Genomic DNA, 24,531 nt, shown 5'->3' on the forward strand with positions numbered 1-24,531 from the left:
TTTTTAGAAAATGCTGCTTGTTGCTCTCTACAACCTTGGTATCAAAAAGCACACCAGTTACACCAGCAAATACTCCTGATGCACCAAGTGACATAAGGTAGCATTAAATAAATCATAATGAGAGAGCAGACTCCTTATAGTGAGGAAAACAGAGCCACTGGCCTCTTTCCTAGAAGGAAACTGAACATGGACAGGACAGGCTTTCTGTGTGCTACTTAGTGCTAAAAACAATCCCACACCAGTCTCCTGTTTTCTTTTATATAGTGGACTTTAAAAAGAAACACTCTGACAGCAAAAGGTAGGAAGTTAGGTCTAGAATGAGAAGCAGTGTAAATGATTTCAGGACAAATAGAAAGTGTAGCAAGCAGGGATGGAGAAATGCTACAGAAAGAAAAAAGACTTTCTTAATTTCATTTATCACCAGCCAGAAAGCAATTTGCAAGAAAAGACTTTACATGTAGGGTGTTTGGTTTTTAAATATCCGTTTAAAAAAGTGTGCATGCATGTGTGTGTCCATACATGTGTGTGCATGCATGTGTGTGTCCATGCATGTGTGTGCCTGCATGTGTATGTATGCATGTGTATGAATATGTGTGCATGTCTCTCTCTTATCTCTGTGTGCATGCATGAGTGTGTGTACATATGTGTTTGTACATGCCTGTGTGTGTGCAAACACTAATGTCAGGGCATTCTTGTGGAGGTCAGAGCAGAACATCAGGTGATGATGTTCCCTCCTCCCACTTTGTTTAAGGCAGGATCTCTCTGTTGCTCACCGATTCTTATGTCAGGCTAGATGGCCCTCCGCTTTCTGGGATGCCCCTGTGTCTACTGCCCACCTCACTATAGGAATGCTGGTTAACACCTCCAGCTTCATGTGGGTTTTGGGGATTTGAACTGAGATTCTTTATGCATTGAGCCATCTCTCCAGTCTCTGGTTTCTATTATTGTTGTTCAAATGATGAAGAAAAAGCAGTGGTACTTGATACCTGTGCAGTGTGCATCTCCCATGTATGGGAACCAAAGTAGGTCATTCAATACATAACAATATCAACTCTCACCTTCTCCCCCTCCTCCCTTCCATTCTCTTCCTCCTCCTGATCTTCCTCCTCCTCCACTTCTTTTTCTTTTTCTTCCAAAGCTGAGTAGCTGATGGTATCATGTCTCAGTCCTTTCCATATATATGTGTATGTCTCCACAGGTCTTGATTACATAGAGGTCACAATTTATCAATTGTGCTTTCAAGATTTTTAAGCAAGTATGCAAAAGATTTCATGTTTTATTGGCTCACAGAATTTCAAGGCACTCATATGTCATATTTAAATTCTCCATTCTAGTTCACTGAAGATCTTTTCAGTGTTTCATTGCTGTGAAAATGTTACCCTCTGTATGTTATTTTGAAGAGAAAGGGGGCTGGTTTCATTTTCCTAGAAATAAGATTGTTGGGCCAAATAGAAAGTATTTAAAAGGCACTTCAGATTTTGTGAAACTGACTTCCATAAAGCTTGTTTATCTTTTCTTTTTTCTAACATAAAAGTTTTTATTAAAATATAAATCATGAAAGAAAAGAGAAACAGTTGTACTTTTTCAAGAAGAAGGTGTTGTCCCCGCATACACAGGGTCATGGGTCCTTTTACCATAGTCATAGAGATGACTTAGCTCCTGGGCCATTTGTGTGGGTTATCACCACAATTTCAGTATCAAGACTCCACCCGCAGAAATTCAATAAGTATATTACCTTCAACTTGATAGAAATTTCCATCTCTCCAAGCTGTATTTGTTCCCATTTGCTACAAGAGGAAGGAAGCTTCTCTGATGATGGCTGAGCCAGGTATTGATTTATAAATGTTGCACAATGTCATTAGAACTAATTTTGTTATGTTTCTTTGTTTGTTTGTTTGTTTAGAACAGTAGTATTGCTTTGTCGCTCTCACGTGTTCTGTGTCACTATTGCCCTAGCATATCTTGCAGACAGGACACCATTGTGGACTTGGTTAGTGTTTACATTTCTTCTTTGGTAGCATATAGAATACCTTCCTAAACCAAAGACACTAGAACATAGAAGTGAAGGAGGGGGAGAAAGAGGGAAGGAAGGAGGGAGGGAGGAGGGGGAAGGGAAGGAGAGGCAGAAGAAATGTAAAAGGAAGGAAGGAAGGAGAAACTGTGACGTGTGTTGCCCTAAACAGAAGTGCTAAGAGCTTCTCACCCCCCACAAAGCAGCCTTGAGATTTCCTTATTATATTATTAATATAACAAAGGAAGCTATCAGAAACTAGGAGGGAACTAATGGATCAAGATTTAAAGCTCCTGGAAATATATGGAGATACACTTGATTCAATGCTAAATACAACAACAATGGCTCTTATCATTGATGTTCTGCCAGTGTGGAAAACCTCCAGACACATAATCACACATTTCATGAGCAAAGACTTGTCAGTAAGAACTACAGCCACCCCTACCTGTCTCTGTCCCTACCTTGACTGTCTCTGCTCTTCTCTCCTAGGCTTTGCAGTCACTTGCATGCTTGTCTTTTCTTTTACATTCACCTTCTATTCCTTCTTAAAATTTTATGCATCATTTACATCATCCATGTATTGATATTATTTTTATTGTTTACTTATGAGCATGTGTGTAGAGATGTGTGTGTGTGTGTGTGTGTGTGTGTGTGTGTGTGTGTGTGTTTATACATGGGCATGCAGATGCTCATGGAGGTCAGATCCATTGGAGCTTATAACCCCATGTGGGTGCTGGAAACTAAACTCAGGATCTCTGGAAGAACAACAGTCCCTCTTAACTACATTTCTCCAGCCCCGAGCTTTACTGATACAACTTTTAAAAATCTGTTAACATCAGATTATGTATTCAGTTCAGTATGTTTTGTTTTCAGACTCAATGTAGAAAACTCTTTCATTGTTGACCTGCTCAAAAATAGATGAATGACCATTTTCTGTATGCTCTCAAGAGTCCCCGTAGATAAGTGTTCTGCTTCGTGGCATGTCCCTATACATTTGGTCAAGCTTGGGGCAGGTTCATTTCAGGCTTAGCAGAGTTTGACTTTCTTTCATCAACCTCCACACAGCTGCTTCTTGATGGAAAGGCCCGGCCATGACTTTCCAGCCCCTTGACACCTCTATTCTCACCTTTTCCAGCCTTGCTTGTGTTTATAGCTGTCAGAATAAATTCCCAGTTCATCTTCCCAACTCCACAGAACACTTTTCACCTTCCATGTTACATTATTATTTCTGTACCTTGTCCTCCACCTAGAATACCTAGGATGGCGCCTTACAAACAGGAGGTTTTGAATGAATGAATGACAGAGCTGGTGGACAGTTGTTAGAATGTAAATGGCTTAAAGACAAGTGATCTAACACTATCAAGCTGATGGACTCAGAAGGAAAAATGAGAAGAACAGTTTCAAATTGCCGAAAAAGCTTAGACAGTTATCTATCAATACTGTGAAAGTGTACAGATATTATATAAACATATACATATAATAAAATACATAATAAAAATAATAGTAAGACAGGGTTTATAAAGTTTAGCACGTATAGACAAAACTCAAAACATATCAGAAGGAATGATTAATCCTTTCCCCAAAGGGACAGACCAATATTAAAATGGTTCATGGCCTTTACTATCTCTGCTTGTCTCCACAGCAGCAATCTTCACACTGGGCTAGTGCAATCTGTGCGTTTCAGAATCACAAAACTATTCTGAACTTCCACTCAATGACTGTGGCCCTTAAAAATGCCTGGGACAAGGTCTCTTTCTGCACACATATCCCTAGGAAGCACCCTGACTCACACCTGGGATTAGTAATAGATTAGGGGAAAAATAGGAAGGTAGCAAGATATCACAATTGAAAGTCTGTCTTCTACCTTTCTTGTGCTTAGGAAAAATAAATAAATGTGCAAAATTTTAGGGGTATTTTTTATCCTTGTGCATACATATGCACCAGGATGGTACGTGGTGATATATTTTAGACATTATAGATAAAAATGAATTATCATTGAAGTTGGGACTATCCTACACTTTTTCTTGTTTCAGCTTCTGTTTTTGGAAGAAGATAGTCATTTTAATGGAGTGAGAGTCAATGTGTGTGTGTGTGTATGCCTGTGTGCATGCACGTGTGTGTTATGTGCACATGTGTGTGCAGTATGCATACCTATGCAAAAGCCAGAGGAGGATTTTAGGTTCCTGCCCAATTGCTTTTCACATTATTCCTTTGAGACATGATCTCTCACTGAACCTGGAGCTAAGCTGGCAGCCATCAGACCCTAGAAATCCTCCTGACTCCATTCTGTACACCATACACACACACACACACACACACACACACACACACACACACACACGCACGCACACACACATGCACATGGGTGTATACACACTGCATACTACATACACACATACACTGGCCACACCCACATCCACAGCCACACCCACTCTGCACACCACACCCATACACTGCACACCAAACATACTGTAGACCTAACACACATGTGCACATAACACATACACATGCACACACCTTGCATACCACACACACACACTGCAGACCAAACACACACTGCATACCACACACACACTGCACACACACACACATACATACATTCTACATACCACATGCATACTCTAAACACCACATACACACTCCACACCATATATGCATTCACTATACACATTTATACACTCTCCATACCCACATTCATGCACACTCTGTACATCACACATATACACACATGCACACACATGCACTGCACACCATACCCACACATACTCTTCACACTCCCACACACACTCTGCACACCACACACATACTTTCCACACCACACACACAGACACAGACACACTACACAACACACACACACACTCTGCATACCACATGCACACCCTCCACACCACACACACCCTCCCCACAATACATACACATGTGCACACACACTACATACATCACACACACACGTTGCTGGGATTACAGGCGTTCACAGTTCTGGGGACCTTGTTGTTTGTGCATCCAATATTCCTGCCCAATAACCTGTCTCTCCAGTGATTGCTGCTAGTTATGCCAACTAAGTTCAGACTTGAGAAAACTGATTAAGATGAAGGTATACATAATTACACACACACACACACACACACATACACACATACACACACACACACATTTTGGAAACAAAGAGTCCTAAGAATTTGCAAATATTCTACACAGTTTTAGTTTATTGCTTGCCCTTCTCAATCTTCCTTCATTGGTTATAACCTGTAAATGATGTCACTTTATGAAAATGACATTAGTACAGTAGTACTTACTATATTCCATTTAACCTACGTTCTGTTGTAGTCATGTGACTACAGGACCCTCACTGTCCTGTAGAGATATGTACTACCATGAAACTACTGAGCTACCCACTTCATATCATACATTTAAAACAATCCTTTATTAAACTGACTGATTGTGCCATAGACCATCTAACAAAGATCCCAGTAATTGATGTAAGAAACTGCACTCTGTGTTGTTGGTCATGGAAGTATAGGAAACCCCCAAACAATGTAAACCATTGCTGTTGCACTAGGTTGCCTCATATTGCTGAAGACATAGTGTACATTTGAAGGATTTAAGCTGGGTATGAGTTGAAAGCCTTCTTCCTGAAGGCTAGCTTTCATAGTACCAGAAGGTGCTATGCAGGCAGACAAGGGAGGGAAGCAATTCATAGTCCTACCCAGATGTGATGCCTATTAACCAAAACAATGACCAGCGTGGCAAAATATCCCTAAGGATGCAGTAGTGACTCTCATATCTCGTCAGTTTACAATGTCATTTTAATTGGACTTAAGGCCCACTCAACATGAGGGAAATTATGAAGTGGAAATGTGTGGTTTCACTAGAGATCTGCTACAGCATTTTCTCTGGCCAATCACATTAGGGCAGTGACAGGCCTGTGATTGGACAGGAATAGAAAGATGGAGCTAGAGTGGGAGGAGGAAAAAGGTCAGAGGAGCAGGAGGAGGGTCATCATGATTGAGACAGACAATAAGGACTAGTCTGACCCCACGAGGTTATACAACCAAGCAAAGGCTTTTACAAAATAGATTAATTGGTCAGAATATTGTCTTTATTATTTGGTTCAGAAATTATTGTATTGGCATCTTGTAAATTGTGATTTTATTGTTATATAAATCTGATTGGATATTAAGGCATTAAAGTCATGTTTTATTTTCCTGGTCTTAGGCACTATGTAGATAAATGATTGTGGGAATGTGTAAAAAGTTGCATGTGAGCAAGATATTTTAATAGCTGGCAGAGAATAAGAGCCTGCTGGGAAGTGGCCCAGTGGGAAAGTGAGTTTGTAGGGTGGATGATTCATTTTTTTTTTTTTATACAAAATTCCCCGCAACAGAGACCCAGTTGTGTCAGGGGATATTTTAATGGAAGCTGTCTTATGAGAGGATGCTTTGCTGAGCACAGACATACAGTGCTTTTCTGAAAGCTGCCTGATGAAGGGACATGTGATGTTTTGTTGGAGCGGATGCTTGAGAGGGCGCACGATGCTTGGAAAGAGTATAAGTATAACCCAACAATCAGTGGATGATGCTCTGGCATTGGTTCACCTTGCTGGTCTTCATTGGGCTTCGATTATGCTGGTCTTTGCTGCTGATGCTCTGGTGTTGGCTTGCCTTGCTGGTTTTCAATGGCCTTCACTGATACTGATCTTCACTGAAAATGTTATGGCATTGGTTTGCCTTGCTCTCTTCTCTGATCTTCTCTTGCTGTAACTTCTTAGAGTGAAATCCACAAAAGAACTTCTGGTGGTGTTCTTGGTGCTTCTTGGCACTTTGGTGGAGTCAGCAGAGCCTCGTGGTTTCTTCTGGATCAAGCTGCTGCTGGTTCATGTTTGGTGTTTGCTGGTGGACTGGACTGCTGACAGTGAAGATTGGAATTGCCTCAAAGAACTACTTCTAAGTCCACATCCTCCTTATCCTATTAGCCATCTTCCTCCCCGACCTTTGGTTTGTGGATATAAAGGGGGTTGAAGTGTTTAAGAACACTTATTAAAGTAGGTTTTGAAAAACCTAAGCCAACAAAATTACGTCTGGTACTGAAAACCTAGCCAGCTCCCCAGGGCTAGTGGGAGGGGCTGGTGAGGTCATTGATCTAAGAGAAGAACCTACTGCCCTCATTTTACTAAACCAGCATAACTCCTAACTGTATCCTAAATACTTATCCTTATATAGACAAAGACAAGAGTATTCTTCAACTTTCATCAAAGATGCTTATCTTTGCAGCAGACAGAGACTGTTATAGAAAACCACAACTGGTAAAATATAGGGAAAAACTAATTATGAGGTGTCCAGACCCATTGGATACATTTAAAACACAACTTCTACACCTAAGACTCAACATAGTAGAAGAGGGAAGAGAAAGAGTGTAAAAGCCAGATGATCAAAACGTCCTCTTTGAGATTATATCTTCTAGAAATAAAAAGGAAACTACACTCATGATACTTCAACAATATAGCTGTCTAAACAAGACATGAACAAAGGCAATACCAATAGACATTCTAACACAGAAGGGGATTAAAAATAGCTGAAAAATAGAGAATTTGTTTTCTCTAGAGATAAGCTGCCTAACTCTGCATTCAACATCAAGTGGTCAAACAACACTAAATTCAGCAGGTTGTATTCATATTTTATGCATATATCAAAAATAATTAAAGAAAAAGAAGTTGAAAAGATATCAGGAATTTGAGAAGAAACAAAATGGTTGAGGGGTTGAAGGAAGAGAGAGAAAAGGAAATGATGTAATTACATATTGATTTTTAAAAATATTAAGAAGTTATCAGAAAACGAAAAGAAAAATTTTGCACTATATTAACTGGCCAATAACTAGCTATGTGTGTCAAAAGTAATGGATGTCATCAGTTAGTATCTAAAACTAATAGCATAATGATCCCCACTGAGGAGCAATTCATTTAGTTAATGGTCTCATCAATATACTTGAAAATTATGTTGATGTGTGTTGAAAATTATGGTGGTTTGAATATGCTTGGCCCAGGGAGTGGCATTATTAGTAGTTGTGGCCTGGTTGGAGGAAGTGTGTCACTGTGGACATGGGCTTTCAGACCTTCCCCCTAGCTGCCTAGAAACCAGTCTTCTCCTAGATATAGAACTCTCAGCTCCTGTACCATGCCTGCCTGGGTGCTGCCATGCTCCCACCTTGATGACAATAGAGTAAACCTCTGAACCCATAAGCCAGCCCCAATTAATTAATGTCCTTTGTAAGAGTTGACTTAGTCTTGGTGTCTTTTTATATCAATAGAAACCCTAACTAAGACAATTTGTGACTTTCTTTTGTTCTGTGGCTGTTAAAAAGCTCCTATCACCACTTTCAGGTCAGAATATATTATTACTTGAGCCAACCTGAATCCATTTCCACACCATGGTCACTCAGATATGGCTCAGGATAATTTTATTTCCTTTAAGGTTGTAGCTGTGTTTTCCAATGACATTATTCTCATTAATGTCATCATGGTTTCCTAACTAGCTTTTACCAGTCAATAGAAACCTCTCAATCTGAGAAAGGTAATGTATATTCTTTTCTGTATTATGATTAAGTGACTTGTGGAAAAAGGGAAAATATGAATATACTGATTGCCTTTGAGATTGGCTTGATTAACATAGGAAAACAAAGGCAAACTGTCTTGTGAGTGTAGGCTGATAATTTGCAGAACTATATCATGCAATCCTTAAACAAATAACACAAGACCACCTTATTAGGCAAGATTTTTTAGAGAAACTAAAGTGATAGAAGATATATAACTGCTATGTCTAGATCTATGCCTATATTTACGCCTATATCATCTATGTCATCTTACCTATACCTGTACCTATATCATCTATATCTGTATCTGTACCTATACTTAAGCTCCAGGAATGGGCCATGCTAACAGCTCCAACCCAGCTTCTAACCCAGCTTCCCTTGAATCCTTGGATAAAACACACACACACACACACACATACACACACACACACACACACACACACAGAGGATGCTCATTTCCAACTTGCCTTCTGACACAATTGCCGGGTGCTACTATCTCCCTCCTTGAAAAGCAGGCCCTTATTAACATCACTATCTCCACACCTCCCACCTGCTCTAAACTGAGTTGCTCAGTTACATCCTTGACTGCCTACCTGTAGGAGCGGTCACAGGCCACAGCTCTGCCTGAGACCTCCCATGTCTGGTCACCTTCTCTCCATCAGAAGCCTGACAAAGTCTCTCCTTCTCCCTTGCAGCTGTTTCTTTTCCACCAGGGACCCAGAAGTCCTGCACATTCCTTCTGCCCAGCAATTGGTTTATGGCTTCTTTACTGACAGACCAAGAACCAACTGGGGAACAGGACAGCATTAGAACCACCCCTACATGTACCTGTATGTATATGTATCTGTATCTTTATCTATCATATGTATCTATGTATCTTCTTCCTTGTCTTAACTCATGATAATCCTCCCCTTCTTCAAAGTTTGTTTGACCTCAAGGAGCTACCCAAACTCCAAGACAATGCACAGGTCTCTCAAGAAACTCTCCCTCATCCCTGGAGTGTGTACTTTCCCTCTGGGTTACACTTCCTTCAATTCCTTGCTTTGTGCTTTCTCTGAATTCTTTCTTGGGTGGTGATAGGAACCTGGAATCATTGATACATGTGGCATCTGAGCTCTGTCTTTGAGACCTCTCCAGCCCTCATCACTGGTAATGCCTTAGCCCTCAAGATTTCTTTGGCCTTAGCCTTAGATATTTGGAAGAAAGGCACACCAATTGGTCAGCCCCTTTCCCTTTTAATATCTTTTCTCCAGATTTTCATTCAATAAGCCATTAATTGACACTATTTTTGCACTATATACTCAGATGCTGGGAACAAAAAGATGGGAAAGTAGGTCTCTGCCTCCCAGTTTCCAACCAAGCAGTGAAACTGACCTTTGTACACAGTCAAGTTTAAGGGAAGGGATCCAATGGCAAGGAAGTATCCAGAAAGTAATTGATTATGAGGGAGGTTTGTACACTTAAGAGTGGCATTAGAGCTTTTCCTTAAAATAAGAAAAACAAGAAGGAAAGGGAAAGCATTGGAAAAGAGAGCTCAGAGCATGCCTCCAGCATGGCCAGTCATCAGAGCATGACTCCCTCATGGTCAGTTACCTCTGTGTAGGAACAACCATACTTGGACCCAGGACTAGGGAGTTATGGTCCAGTAAACTGCTTTCTTGCTAAAAGTAAAACCCTTTTGGTGTTAGTGTGGAGAACAGATTTTAGAGGGGTGAGAGACAGGAAACTGGAAGGTCACCTGACAGGCAGTCTCTTACAAAAGTGTTTTCCCTCCAGGAAATAAACCCATCTACCTCCTGGTGAGGTTCAAATTAGGAATAAAAGGGGTGAGTTCTTTTTCCTTATGACAAAGCAAAGATGAAAGTGGAGATGTCTCCCTACGTGCAGGCCTCTGATTGGAATTTCTTGCAGAAAAGGACATTCGAAAACCTTCATGTTTCCTAAATTTGGTTCTTTTTTCCATTCAGATAAGTTTGCTGGGACCTCTCAAACACAGATGTCTTCATGAGCACTTGTAGGAAAGTATTCAACAAACACTGTGTGAGAATCAAATGAAATTAATCTTTTGTTGGCAACATAAATATCTCTTCACTGATGTGCTGAAAGTATAGTTATTTTTAGGTAGAAGGAGAAAAAAGTCTTAGAATTTAACTTTAAATTCTACATTTTCTACTGAGATGCCTGACCATTACGTTTCTGCTAGTTGGTGAACTGGTTTTTTTTCCGATTTATTTATTTCTGTCTTTCAGGCTGAAACGTTAAAAAAAAAAAAAAAAAAAAAAAACCTACCTCAAAAATACCTAGGACTAATGGCTTAATTTGACAATTTGTAGATGGTATTTTTATATTACCCTTTAGGACCCTAATAATTAGTTTTTCTTTAGTGCGGTATTAAAGCATTAAAGTTCATAAATTCCACAGTCACCTGTATCCATTTATTGCTAATTTATTATAGAATATCATAAAACTTTCCTTGACATAGAGGCCTCTTCATAACTATAAATCTCTTTTCAACTGTTTAGATAGCTTACACTCGAGTTCAAGAAGAGACCTCTAGGATCAAGTATTTAAAGTATCTATTTATTACACTTCAGTGGTACAGGGTAGATAACCGCATGAAGTCACCGTGAGGTGTCCATTTACATTCGGCATATTTATCACTTCAAATCCTGATAAAGATAAATCTGTTTCCAAGGGGGAGAAGTGTTAAATGTCAAGTGACTGTTTTACTAAGTGCTTTAGGATTTTCCGCTGAATAAAGCCATCTTCCTGGCTAGTACATTATGCCAAAAAGGGGGAAAAAAGGAAAAAGTTTCTGCTGAAATGAAGAGATTAAATTTGTAACCTCAGGAAGACTCAAAAACTTTTCAAACTTGAAAGTCATCCCTTCAGATGCTGAATGCACCCTCTGATCAGATGAGGCAGACGGTATGACCCCTTGCTTCCATGAGAGAGACAATGTGCCTTAAAATACTCAAAGACACAGCAGCTTCATCTTTCTGCTTCAGTGCATGTCTGTTACATATGTATTCACAAAAGGAGAGAAGAAAAGTCAACAAGCTAGAAACCCAATTTGTTCAGTGAGCAAGTTGTTGAAATTTGAATTGTTTTCATTCACTTTGTCTCAGCCTCTCAGTAACCATGATGCAGGAGATGGGAGATGGCTGCCGAGCTTGGGGGGAGGGGGCGCGGAGGGCTGTTTTCAAACCCTCCCTTTAATTTCCACATTTCTGCAGCTCCAGTGAACAGCCAGCAGGGCTAGCACATGTCCTACTGTCTGGCCTCTGCATTGTGGTGGGAAGGTGAAAAGTCTACAAACTCATCTATTTGAATCCTTGGTCCCGGCTGCTGGCACTGTTTTTGGGAGGTTGCAGGAACTTTGTCTGGAAGGGTGAGTCACTGGAAGCTATAGTGGGAATTTGAGGGTTGTAGCCTGGGCTGCTTCAAGATTCTGTTTCTTGGTTTTGCAGGTCGTGAAGGACAGTGCAGAATCCTGCCAACACTGTCAGAGCAATCCCAGCCTTTCGATCAATATGCCCGGTCCATCACAATGGGTTGATATTTCCTGAACAATAAATAAACCCTTCCTCTTTAAGCTTAAATAAACCCTCCCTCTTTAAGCCATTTCCAATACCTATTTGGTAACAGTCCTGTAAAGGCAGCTAATACACTATGACTCTGGGAAGTAGAAACATGTTTGTTTGTGTTTGGACTTACCAACATAATGGTCTCAAATGTCTTATGATGTATAAAAGAATGGGACAAACTTTTCAACAGATTTTCAATCAGTCCTCCAGCCCAGAGCAACAGGAATAACATTCTGCATCCCCTCCAAGCACTGAGAAATGCCTCAGCTTTCAAATGTTAAAGGCACACAGGCTTAACAACTAATTTCATGTACAGAAACGTGCACCTCCATGGCTGGAGTAAAAGAAACACAGTGAATCAAAACAGAATTAAAATCGAAACACGTAACTATTGGAACAACTGGGTGGGGATGGGGTAGATGCTCTTTCCAGCCACTTCTCTGCAATGGGGAAATAAAATACAGAGAAGAGATTACAGACATTGCAGTGGGTCAGCCCACAGATATGAAATATGTTTGCCCTCAATAATCACACAAGAAAAGTAAAACAACAACAAAACCCCACAGACTGTAAAAAAGAAGCAAAAAGCAACACATAAAATAGTAAGGAATGTACAAGCACCTACTGTGTGGTAAATCAAATTTAGGACTCCAATGTCCAATAAAAGTGACAATTTGAAGTTGTTTCTAATTTGGAAAACTAGTTAAAACATTCAAAAAAGGTTAAAAGTCCTGCTTAAAAAAATTGAAATTTGAAATTTATAAATCAGCAATACAAGCAAATCACTGCCCTGTTTTTTTGTCGTTGTTATTGTTTTGTTTTGTTGTCACCTCAGAAAGAAGAGCATCCTGAACCTTATAGCTGTCAGTCTGCTGCTTCTCAGTGTGCCGCTACCCCGCCAAGGCCTAAGTAAGCAACTTTGTGATTTTCCTGTCCCTGGCTTTCATATAATAGAATTATGGTGTGTGGTCTTTTGTCACTCAGGATCCTCATCACATTCTGAAGGCTCATCCATGTTGGAGTGTGCCCTGTCACATTCTTAAGGCTCATCCAAGTTAGAGTCTGAATCAGTATTTCATGTTTCTGCTTCATTCAAGATTTTTTAAATCTTTGTTTCACTGCAGTTTGAATATGCTGCACCTCGGTATAGTCAGGTTTGTTTTAATCTTTGTTTTACTGCAGTTTGAATATGCTACACCTCGGTATAGTCGGTTTTTTGGGTTTTTTTTTGTTTTTTGTTTCTTTTTTTACTTGTTTGTTCTGATCTGGTAGTGGTTTTTTTTTTAATTTTTATTTTACTTTTTAAAATATTTTTATTGTATGTTTTCTTTTATTTACATTTCAAATGTTATCTCCTTTCCTGGTTTCTGCTCAAGAAACCCCCCTATCCCATTCCCTCTCCTCCCTGCTTCTATGAGGGTGCTCCCTTACCCACCTACCCATGAACTCCCACCTCTCTACCCTGGCATTCCCCTACAATGGGGCATCAAGCCTTCACAGAACCCAGGGCCTCTCCTCCCGTTAATGCCCCCGATAAGGCCATCCTCTGCTGCATATAGGCTGGAGCCATGGGTCCCTCCATGTGTACTCTGGTTGGTAGTTTTAAAGTATTTTTAATGAATTAAGTAATTTCAAACTAATTTCTTGCAGTTCTCTGAGTTCCTGATTTTGAGGTTGGGTGTCTGACCTTGATTTGTGGCAAGTAGATAGCCATCATTATCATTGTTCCTGGTATTTATCAGAGTCTGATTGACACCTGTCACTGTCCTATCATCGTTGGGACATTTCTTTCCATTTTTGTTTCTGTCTTCCTCCTTCTTGTTTTTCACTTTTGGAACTTTCTACTGGCATACCTCAAGCTCAGAGATTTCCTCAGCTGTAGGCAGTCTGTTTTTGAGCCTAGCCTTATCTCTGTACAATGTGTTGAAGTCTAGCATTTCTTTTTTCTTTTTCTTTTTTTTAATTAAAAAAGATTTTTCATTTTTATTTTTTATTAGATATTTTCTTCATTTACATGTCATATGACATCTCCTTTCCCAGTTTCCCCTCTGAAAAAAATAAAATAAAAATAAAAATAAAAACAAAATAAAAAACAAACAAAAACAAAAACAAACCCCTGATCCTTCCCCAATCCCCCTGCTCATTAACAGACCCTCTCCAGCTTCCTGGCCCTGGCATTCCCCTACATTGGGGCATAGAACCTTCACAGGGTCAAGGGCCTCTCCTCCCTGTTGATGACCAACTTGGCCATCCTCTGTTACATGTGCTGCTGGAGCCATTAGTCCCACCATGTGTACTCTTTGGTTGGTGTTTTAGTCCCTGGGAGCTCTGAGGGTACTAGTTAGTTCATATTGTTGTTCGTCCTAAGGGGCTGCAAACCCTTCAGCTCCTTGGGTCCTTTCTCTAGCTCCTTCATTGGGGACCCTGACCACAAGAAACTCACAAAGAAAGAAGACCGAAATGTGGATACTTCATTCCTTCTTAAAAGGGGGAACAAAATACCCATGGGAGGAGATGTAGAGACTAACTATGGAGCAGAGGTTGAAGGAAGAACAATCCAGAGACTGCTCCACCTGGGAATCCTTCCCATATTCAGTCATCAAATCCAGACACTATTGTGGATGCCAGTAAGTGCTGGCTGACAGGAGCCTGATATAGCTGTCTCCTGAGAGGCTCTGACAGTACCCAACTAATACAGAAGTAGAGGCTCACAGCCATCCATTGGACTGAGTACGAGGTAGAGCATTTCTTTGGGTTCTTATTTAAAATCTCCCCTTTCCATTCAGAGTGTCCATTCAGAATGGTCCTATCCACTAAGGGAATCCATCCAGAATCTCCCCTATCTGCTCAGGGTGTCCATTCAGAATCTACCCTACCTGCTCAGGGTGTCACTGAGAATCTCCCCTATCTGCTCAGGGTGTCCATTCTCTTATGCACTTCATCTGTTCTTTCCATTAGAGCCCTTCGTATCTTAATAATAGTGGTTTTAAATTCCTAGGTGGAAGTCTCTGTCATCTCATTGACCCATGCCTCTGGGATGTGAATTGAATGGTTGACTCTTGCCGGGGCCCTTCCATTGGGTGACTGTATCTATATTACTTTCCTTTCCTGTAAAGACTAGAGAGAGGGGTTCTCTCCACCAATGGTGGCTAGGTCTGGTTCAACACTTGCTCTTCAAGGTAGTCCTTGTTATGAGCTAAGTACTCTTACTTCATTATCCATCTTCCCAGATCCTGGAATTATCTGGGCTCCTCCTTGATTTCCTTCTCCTCTTCCTCTCCTCCTCTTGTTCCTTCTGCTCCTCCTCCTCTTTGATATTTATTTATTTATTTGTTTGTTTGTTTATTGGCTAAAACAAAGCACCTAGAGTGAAACCCACAGAAGTATGAGGCATCCTCTCAAGACTGGACACATTTAATTATCATGTTTTCTGCTCAGAACTCTAGCAATCTGTCAACCATGGCTCAGGTTTTTATGACCCCAGTATGGGTTTGTATGGAAGTCTTTGCTCCAGTAAGCTTTGATTCTCTACATCTGCCTGTCTTTCTTGAGGGCAATAGTTTGTCCTGAGACCTCAGCAACCTCACAGATCTCCATCTTATTTTTTTAATTTCTTACAGTAATATGATGATTTCCTTCTTGCCTGCTGATCAGAAACTGCAAGTTCCAGGGCTGAATAATACTAAATTCTATTGTGTGGATAACATATGTTTTCATCCTTTTGGGTTGATAAATATTGGAGTGTACCTTTCAGTGATTCTGAATAAAATTACTATGTGATCTTGTGCATAAATTCCTGTGTGCACATCTGTTTTCATTTCTGCTGGATATATAGCAGAATAGAATGGTTAGGCTGTAAAGTAGTCCTGTAATCACTTGAGAAACCATTGAACTGTTTTCCAAGGCAGTGGCACCACTTGCCTTCTTTATAAGCATCACCCATTCTTGTTCACATTCCCATTGGTGTGGTAAAGTTTGTTATTATTAAACCTCTTTATATTTTTATTCTAATGTTTCAATTGTGGTAAAATAAATACTGCTTTGACCATATTCATCATTTAAAGCTCTGTTCAGATGAAATATTTCTGTTTGTTCCCTTTGTTTGCAGCTTCTGGAATCTTCCATTTTGTTTTATGTTTCTATGAATTTGGACATTTTAAGGAAATTTTACAGTGTTTGAGGTGAGATTTATTTTTTGGTGTATGTTTGACTGGCTTATTCAGTCTTCACCATCCACTCTCACTGTAGCATGTGCTAGAATTCCTTCATCACTAAGGTGAAAAGAATTCCCTGATGATCAATGAAATACTCTCAGTTTCAGGTTTAGAAGCCCAAGAAATTTTAGGCACATAACAAGGTTCAAGGGGACACATAGCAATTTTGATAGTGTCATCATGTCAGAAATATCTCAGCACAAGTGACTAAAATCTACTGGGATGGCAATAGATTTTCTCTATGGGTAAGACTTGGCTCTGAGGAGACTTAATTATGAAATTATCATAATAATTAAAATTTTAGTATTATTATTTGAGGCCTAAGAAAGATTTATGTTTTAGATATTAAGATAATTCCTTAATTAGATATTAAGATGTTGTTTCATCCATGGTAATCTTCTGTTTGGGAAGGATTGTTACCATTTTGCATAAACTTCAGATTTTAAATATGAAATGTTATTAAACCTGTAGAACATTGGACCATTTAAAATAAGTTCAGCATCACTGTGGTTTTAAGTTCACCAAATATACCAAAAGCTATGTAAGTATATACTGGGATTTTTATAATTCAACTAGCTAAAGAACTTAAAAACAAACATAAAATAGTCTAAATTTATAAACAAAGGTGTTTAAAAAGTATTTAAATATAAAACCAAATATTAGTCAAAACCTTATTAAAAACAATTTGCATTTGCTATCCCAGACTGAAAAGATTCATGAACAGGACATAAAGACATAAAGATGGAAGATCTGAGAGACAATAATCCTTTTTCATTTTTTGACACCACAGACAACCCTGGACTTTATGGTTCTCCTTACAGAAACAGAATTTCAAATGTCTAAACCAAAACTAAAAAGAGAAACAGTCTTCTGGTATGGAGGCTACCTGAAAGGACATCGAATACTGACCTGTAAGTTGTACTGCAAGCTTGATAGTCCGATCACATATCCTTTCATTAGACCTAAATGTCTCACGGTGGTTTTTATTGTATTTTATTTCTCTAACAAAATGATCTTTGGGAATGCAGTTCATCCTGCAAGCTTGGCCAAATTAGATCTTTGAGCAAAAAGACCAGAGAACCACTGAGTTTCCTACTGCAGTATGGATAGGCACTCAAAGCCACCTCCACACAGGGAAAGAACTCTAATTTTGAATGTGTAGGTAGACTATCATGACCAGTAAGAACGGCCTCTAACCTGTCTTCCTCTTCCATGCTTGTCTTTGTAGTATTTACGGCCACCGGCTTATTGGTTTTGTGATTGTGTCTTTGGTGGCAACCTGGCATTCCATACTCATTTGTGTTTTGTGGACTTGAGTAGCCAGCAAAAGTCACAGATTACAACCCATTGCTGCTTGCTTCCCAAAGGAGGAAGCTGGTTGATGATTCCCAAGATAAAATATCTTGTTTTATTTTGTGTTGTCCAAACCTAATCCTATGTAGGAGATGCTAAGAAAAAAAAATTATGTTCTATGACATATTTACTGTTGTTGTAAAAGACTTGCTACATCACACTGAAGTAACTGTGGCCTCCTAATTCACCCTCAGACAGTTTAAACCTGTAATGGTTTTAGCAAAAAGACCAAACCAATGATATGAAGACATTTTATCAGCATGAATTTGAAATGTTTTTGAAACCCTTACCATGTACCTTATTACAAAGGACAGAATTTTCCCAGAGATTAGTATTTACTTTTAAAAGGGATGATTTCTTAAATTATAGTTTTGAAACATTAATAACTGCCAGTGGTCCCCAACAGACTTCTCTTTATTGAAGAGCTGGAAACTTTAAGCCCACTAGATTTCCTTGATCTTAGTCCATACGAATTGTTTAGTTTTATTTGGTGCCACAGGGACTCTTCCATACTTATCAGAAGCTTCAGTTTAATGCAGAAAAAAGAGAGGCTCTGACATGTCAATATAATACTGTTAATGTTTTCCACGTTTGCAATCCCAGGGTCAAAGTCAAACCTCTTATTGTATTAATAATAGCAAAGCAAAAATAAGCTTTGTAGTTGTGAATTCATGGTTTTAAGGAATAATTTCCCTACGAGTTTATTAATTCAAGCCATCCATTGACCTACTCAGGATTCTATTATATGTTCAGTTGTTTTATCTCATGTTGCACCTTCAACTCTGAAAGACCATGAGAGTGGATACCTGGATGATGCTTTACAGTCACCAACATGGACTGTTTCCTTGTCTAGAAGTTGTGTCAGTTTATAATATTAAATCTCCTATTCAGTAAATGTTAGATCCTAGAAGTAAAATCATGAAGCCTGCTTCACTCTCTGCATCCAGAAATGCAGACTTGGCAGTGTGGTTCAGATGCTGGTAATTACAAAGCATAGCTGCTTATTTCTGGATTCTGTTACTCTCTGATTCTAACAATGACTAACAATAGTCAGAATTTTAATAAGACATCCACCAAAGAAACCCCAGACAGCCCCAGCTCAGCAAGTCTTCTTTCTGTGAGTGTATATGGAACTTGTGTCTCACTCAGCACTGTCTAGCAGTAAAGTCAAACCAAAGCCACCAGAATGCTCTGGGGCATTTGCTCAGCTCATCCTCTTGTTCAGGATAAAGGTGGCATTGACAATGTGTGACAATGCCTCCTCTTCTACCCATAGGCCTTGATGCTCTACCATACACCCCCCCACACACACACCATCCTTTTACACTTTGAAATTGTTCTTGATAGGTGGAAGTAGACATTCACAGTGCAGCTAAAGATTATCTGAGCTCCCTACTCTGCAGGACAGATTGGGACTAAGTGGATGCCTCACAGAGAAACAAGCTTGCCTTCTCTGCTCTCCTATATATGTGGCTGGGGATGCATCTCAGTTGGTACAGTACTTGTCTAGCATGCACAAAGCCCTGGATCCAATCTCTAGCAACACCTAAACTAGCCCTGGTGGTGTACAACCCTTCAGAGGTACAGGCAGTAGGATCAGAAATTTAAGGTCATCCAGGGATTTACAGGTATATATAATGAGTCTGAGGCCAGCCTAGTCTATATGAGACCCTGCCTCAAGAGGAAAAGAAAGTAAGAGAAAAGTAGGGCGGTAAGGAACAAGGAAGGGAGGGCAAGGGGAAGGGAGGCAGGGAAGCAGGGAGAGAGGAAGAATGGAGGGTGGGAGGTAGGGAGGAAGGAGGGAAGAAAGGTCAGCAGGCAGGACAATCTAATTTTCTCTACTAGAGGTCACTCACAGACATGTACCATAAAATAGCATTATACATTAGATTTTATACTAGGTCCAGTTAAATCCAGATGGTGTCTTTTTGTTAGTTAGCAGAGGCAAAAAGGATCTTTTCTCCTTTCTTCACTTGTTAGGTAAGTTATAGGACACACAGAGACTGACAGCTCACACTCCCTGTTTACAAGGCCATGCACTCGACTGGGAGGACCAAGGAAGTGATGCACTTCTATGTTTGCAGCACTTTCTCTAGAGATATTGATAGGCACACTGAAGCTAAGTGAGCTAGCAAGCACTGGGTAACTGGAGCACACATTGCTGCTCTGCTGAGTCACCATGAGACTGCAGAATCCTCAGTAGTATGCAGCTGGAGACCTGCTCCTGTCCATTCCAACTCTACCTGACTAAGGGCATAATGCTGGGCAGGTCACTCATATTTTCTACAGTTCAATTTTCTCATCTGCAAGATGAAGCTAAAGCACATCAGCTTTCACAGTAATTATGATAGTCCTTAGGACAGACACCAAATAAGTACCTTGTAGGGATGCATATATGTTTGTACAGATGGCCACTGTCATCCTTTTTAATTTAAGGCTTTTTGAGAATTTTGTATATAAGAACCATATTTCTATCATTTCCACTCCCCTTCTCCCTCTCTAATTTCTTCCATGTCTCCCTACCCTGTCTCAACTTACTGACCTCCTCCTCTCTTATTATTATCATTATCTGTATGTGATGTATTTGTGTGAGTGTGTGTATGAGTATGTGTATGAGTGTGTAAGTGTATGTATGAGTATATATGTGCACAAGTATGTGTAAATGAGTATGTGAGTGTATTAGTGTGTGTGACTGTATGTGTGAGTATGTGTATGTAAGTAGAAGTGTGTATGTGTGTATGGCTGAGTGTATGTGTGTATGAGTGTGTATGAGTTTGTGTGATGTGTGTATGTGTGAGTGTGTACATGAGTGTGTGTGAGCATGTGTGTATTTTTTGAGTATATGTGTGTATGACTGTGATGTGTGTATATATGTGTGTATGAGTGTGTGTATGAGTATGTGTGATATATGTGTATGCATGAGTGTGTGTGAGTGTGTGATATGTGTATATGTATGAGTGTGTGAGTGTATGTATGAGTGTGTATGTAAGTATGTATGTGTATGTATTTGTGTGAACATATATGCATATGAGTGTATGTGAGTGCGTTGTGAGTGCATGTGTATGTATGCAGAACTATCTTTGTGTGTATAGGATATTTTCTCACAGTAACAGAAATGAAACTAAAAATAAAGACCCTCAGAGGCACATAGTCTAACCTTTTTCTCTACACTAGAAACACACACATAGCCTACTGAATCTATTTGGTGTTGTTCTTATGTACATGTGTTAGGGGTGACCACTTGTGATAGGTAACCTATCAGGGGCTCAAACTTGAAGAAGACCAATTCTCCCTCTCTTGGCATCCATTAATTTCCTATAGTTCTTCACCTGGCAGTGCCTTGTGAGATTTCCTCTATTCACATTGCCATGTCTACTACTGGTATTGTCATTGTGTGGGTCTTGTTTAGGCTGCCATATTGCTGAGATCTCACAGAATTCACAAAAAGAAGGTAAGTCAGTTGGCCTTTCTCAATCTTGTTCGCTCATTCATTCATTCATTCATTCTCTTTATCATTCATTCATTATATCTGGAATAGATGCATGACATGAGATGGAGTTTGAGATCTAAGAGTAAAGTTGGAGGCTTGGGGGTGGGGTGGCGATGCTTCATGTGTTTGGCTAATTTTTACTAGTTTTCTGTTTACTAATTTAGAGAATAGATCATAACATACCTGAAAGATATCCCATAGAAAGATCAAAAACTTATATTGTTCATCGTCAATTCCTGGGGATTCCCTGAAGGCATCTTAAGGACACAGATTTATAAATATACTTTTATCTGTTTCTTTTATCTGTTTGTTTGATAGATTTTTGTCTGTTAGATGTGGGACAGTGGCAGTGACTACTCCAGTCACTAAGAATCAGAAAAACTACTTTCAGCTCCCACAAGCTCAGACTGTGGTGATCCATCACAGAAATACCTCTGTCCAGAAGCTAGCAAGGAAGCCATGGCACAGTAACTTTTATTTCTCAAGATTTCAGAATGTGTGGTTAAGAACCAAAGACAAAATGGAACCAAGAGTATGGTGGCATGAGCTTAGGAAGTAGGGGCAGGAAGATTCAGAGTCCAAGACCAGCTTTGGCTATATAGAGAGCTTGAGGCAAGCCTAGGTAGGCTACATGACACTCCATCCCAAAACAGAAGAAAGAGGGAAGGGAGGAGGAGAAAAGGGGATAGTAAAGGCAGACTTTGCTTCTTGTACTTTAATAGCCCAAATTGTGATCTAAAACTATTGCTTAATAAAATAAACTGTATATTTAATCTCTTTAAAAATAATCTCAAAGGCAGACCTGTGAAGATTAGGTCATAATAAACTCTTGTAGATTTCTTCATAGCCGGTACCTACTCCATTCCCCCCAAGGAGACAGTCAACTAATCTGCCCTTTCTCAGACAAAATGGGGCAGTTTTATCTTTCACCTAAGTCTGTTTAGGACAAACCTCTGTCCTAACTAGTAGTCAGATAGTCACCTGGAAAGAGAATCTTAATAAAGGATTGTCTAGATCAAGTAGGACTGCAGCTGTGTCTGTGGTGTGCTACCTTAATTAAGTGATGTGGGAAAGCCCAGACTGCAAGTAGGTGGCACCATCCCAAAGGCTGAGTCTTAGCCTACATTTTCTAAAAGGTGAAGTGAGCCGGCACTAGCTCACTATTCTTTCTCTGTCTCTGCTCTTGACTGTGTATGTGACCAATTATTTCAAGTTCCCACCACCCTGCCTTCTTGGCAGTGATGGACTGTAACCTGCAACTGTGAGCCATGATAACTCCCCCCCCCTTAAGTTTCTTTTGTCTGGATAATTATCACAGTAATAGAAATGAAACAAAGAAGCAAAGAAGAGACTCAAAGACATATAGTCTAATCTTTTATGTAAGTTAGATTTAATTTTTTAAAGAACATGTACAACAGTGCAGCAACATTAAAGCCTTGTATCAAATCAGAAAGAGTCACACTTCCTACAGTGTGAGTAGCTGCAGCCACATTGCTGTCTCTGTCTGGGTCAAACACAGAAGAACACAAGAGAAGCTGACCTTGTCCTTATAGCATGCCACTTTGGTACAGGATTAAAAGTAAAAACTTAGATGGGAGGGTCATTGGATTTTGAATCCATTTTAAGACAGGAAAATTATGAACACTCAAATACTTTGTATAAAGTCTATAATTAAAGAAACAAAGAAGCACACAGTTTTCTCAGAATCTCAATTTATGCTTGCTTCTTTCTACTAAAGTGTTATATCTGATAGCTTTGGAAAACCCAGGATCTCCAAATTATAAAGTTTTATAGCTAGAGGGGTTTCAGACCATCTTCTCTTACTTATTTTACAAACTTGAAGAGTACAATGAGTGGGTCAGTTGTCTAGACTGAAAACTTCATAAGTAAAATATTTTATTTGGGGCTTATATCAAAAGGAGCTGTCATCCTGCTGAAACCTGTAAAAAAAATTTTTTTTTTTCATAATTGAACCATTGGTAAGCTGGCTAAGTAGATAATAAAATGTTTGAAAGTATTTAGTTCTTACAACTTTAGCATTACTGGGCTTTAGACTTAGATTTTTAAAAATCTACTTTAATAAGCACTTTTAAATGCTTAACCTCCCTTCTAGCCTACTACCCACTGGAGGTAGTGGAAAGAAAAGGTTAATAGGGCAAAGGAGGACGTGGACTGTTAGAAATAGTTTTTTGGGGCAATCCTAATTTTCTTTGTCAGGATATCGTCAGTTCAGTTCAAATGAATCAGTAGCCATAGCTCAATTCACTCACAAACACCATTCATGAATCAGCAATGGCAGCTCAGTCTAGAAGAAACTGTGAGGTGCTACCAACTGGCCGGAGAGGAAGTGTCAAGAAGATGCCGGAATCTCATGAGAAGTTGTCTGGTGCATTTTTTTTTCCTCTACAAAATCATGACAAATGATGATCAGCAAAGAAGGCAAGGTGAACCAATGCCACACAGTATTGTCCACTGTCTGTTGGGTTACATTCATACCCTTTCCAAATATCAAGTATCCACTCAAGCAAAGCATTACATTTTTTTCCAGGCAGCCTCCAGAAAAAACATCACATGTCTGTTCTCAGCAAAACATCCTCCCATGTGTCTGCTTCAGCAAAACACCCTCTCATAAGACAGCTTCCAGAAAAACATCACATGATACAACCAGTTCTATGGTCTCCAAAGAAACCAGAAATTTCCACTTCACTGGGCTTTGAAACACCATTAAGCTCTAATCTTCATTTTAAAAACATTAAAACCCAAACAAATGGAGATATATTTTTGTGATGCAGCTGATATTTAAGGAGAATGATATTTTAAATGAAAGGGAGGGTATGGTGATACACAATTTTAATTATTCCTCATGAGCATCTAAATGCAGTTGCATTTTTCTGAGCACTGGAGTCACCTAAAATTGGTGATGACTTGTCAACAGCTGTAGTCTCCTTCACAGTAAGATAAAAATTTTTGCTTCAATTAATTTTGCAATAGGATTTCATGCCTCTGGGATTTGGGTGAACCCCAGTTGTTACCATGACATTTCCAAGAGGAAGGTAAGGGACTACTTTCACCAGCATGGAATAATTTTTTTTTAATCAGCTGTTTGCTGTCCCTTGGATATGTGACTATGTTATAGTTGCATTATTATGGATTTTTATGTTGTTCTGTTTTATTTTATCTTGGAGATAGTGTCTTACTATGTAGTCTCTGTTGTGAGAGGAAATAGGTATCCAGAGAGAGAGGGGGAGAGGGAGAGGGAGAGGGAGAGGGAGGAAGAGGGAGAGGGAGAGA

The 24,531-nt window shown here is 39.5% G+C and overlaps 1 pseudogene; it reads left to right on the forward strand.

Annotated features, from left to right (window-relative positions):
• LOC116101478 overlaps nucleotides 1-24,531 on the forward strand; it is a 41,882-nt pseudogene that overhangs the window by 12,040 nt on the left and 5,311 nt on the right.

The sequence above is a fragment of the Mastomys coucha genome, unplaced genomic scaffold (genome assembly GCF_008632895.1).
Source record: "Mastomys coucha isolate ucsf_1 unplaced genomic scaffold, UCSF_Mcou_1 pScaffold21, whole genome shotgun sequence".
Classification (NCBI taxonomy): domain Eukaryota; kingdom Metazoa; phylum Chordata; class Mammalia; order Rodentia; family Muridae; genus Mastomys; species Mastomys coucha.